This window comes from Carlito syrichta, unplaced genomic scaffold, assembly GCF_000164805.1.
Source record: "Carlito syrichta isolate Samal-C Ts95f unplaced genomic scaffold, Tarsius_syrichta-2.0.1 Scaffold112228, whole genome shotgun sequence".
NCBI classification, from domain to species: Eukaryota; Metazoa; Chordata; class Mammalia; order Primates; family Tarsiidae; genus Carlito; species Carlito syrichta.
The window spans coordinates 529,953-531,882 of NW_007056324.1; positions in this window are offsets into that span (position 1 = coordinate 529,953).

A 1,930-nucleotide genomic window follows, 5' to 3' on the forward strand; every position below is an offset into this window, starting at 1 on the left:
CTGCCTGAACAAAGCATATTTGTATACCTAACCCTTAACTGTACCCCACAATATCAAAATAAAAAATATCGATATAAAAAAAACACTGCTAAAAAAAAGGGATATACAATGATAAGCACAACTTTAACCAGTCTAAACACATATATAATTTGACACACTTTTAATGACTTTCAATTATTATCCATTGTGATTTAGTCTAACTCTAGTGTTAACATAAAAATTCAGTAAAACCAAAAAGCCCAAAAATACATGGAGCAAAAACTGTCAGAATTGAAGGGAGAGACAGACATTTCAACAATAGTTGGAAACTTCCATATGCCACTTTCAATAATGCATAGAACAACTAGACAGATCAACAAGAAAATAGAAGACTTGAACAATAACCAATTCGACCTAACAGACATCTATAGTATACGCCATAAACAACAACAGAACATACATTCTTCTCAAGAGCACATGGAACATTCTATAGGATAGACAATCTGTTATTCTATAAAACAGGTCTCAATACATTTAAAAGGATTATACAAAGTATATTCCCTAGTCACAATGAAAGAAAATTAGAAATCAATAACAGAAGGAAAGTAGGGAAATTAACAAATGTGTGGAATCTAAACAACATACTCCTAGTAACCAACAGTCAAAGTATAAATCACAAGGGAAACTGGAAAATACTTTGAGATTAATTAAAATGAAAATATTGGGCTGGCTCATACCTGTAATTCCAGCACTTTGGGAGGTTGAGGTGGAAGGATCGCTTAAGTCCAGGAGTTCAAGATTAGCCTCGGCAACACAGTGAGACCTTATCTCTACAAAAAGCTTTTTAAAAATAGCCAGGTGTGGTGGGTAGTGTTCACCTGTAGGCCCAGTTACCTGGGAGGCTGAGGCAAAAGGATCACCTGAGCCCAGGAGATTGAGGCTGTGGTAAGCCGTGATCATGCCACTGCACTACAGCGTTGGCAAAAGAGTGAGACCCTGACTCAAACAAAACAAAACAAAACAACAAAAAAAGAAAGAACAGAAAATATACTAAAAATTATGTGAAGCAGTGAAAGCAGTACTTAGAGGGAGATGTATAGTTGTAAACAACTATGTCATAAAAGAAGGAAAACACTATGGACAACAGTATGGAAGTTTCTAAAAAATTTAAAAATAGTCCTGGAAGAAATGATACAACGTTTTTAAGTCTTTAATTAAAAATAGGGCCGGGTGCAGTGGCTCAAGCCTGTAATCCTGGCACTTTGGGAGGCCGAGGCGAGAGGATTACCTGAGCCCAGGGGTTTGGGACCAGCCTAGGCAACTTGGTGAGACCTTGTCTCTACAATACACTAAAAAAAAATTAGCTGGGCATGGTAGCGCATGCCTGTAGTACCATCTACTCAGAAGGCTGAGCCAGAAGGATCACCTGAGCCCAGCAGGTCGACGCTAGGGTGGCCATGAGTGTGCCACTACACTCCAGCCTGGGTGATGGAGTGAGACTCTGACTCAAAAAAAAAATAGGACTACCATATGATCTATCAACCCCACTTCTGGGTATATGTCCAAAGGAAATAAAATCCATATGTTGAGAAAATATTCACTGAAGCATTATTCACAACAGCCAAGATATGGAATCAATCTGAGTGTCCATCAGCGAATGAATGGATAAAGATAATGTAGCACATTTATACAATAGAATTATATTCAACCTTTTAAAGAAAGGAAATACTATCATTTGCAACTACGTGGATGAACCTGGAGGACATTATGGTAAGTGAAATAAGCCAGGCACAGAAAGACAAATGCCAAATGATCTCATTTATATATGGAGTCTAAAAAAGTCAAACTCACAGAAAGAGAAAATAAAATAGTGATTGCTGGGAGGATGGAAATAAAATAGTGATTTTGGGGGGGGACAGGGAGACATTGGTCAAGGGTACAAAGTTTCACC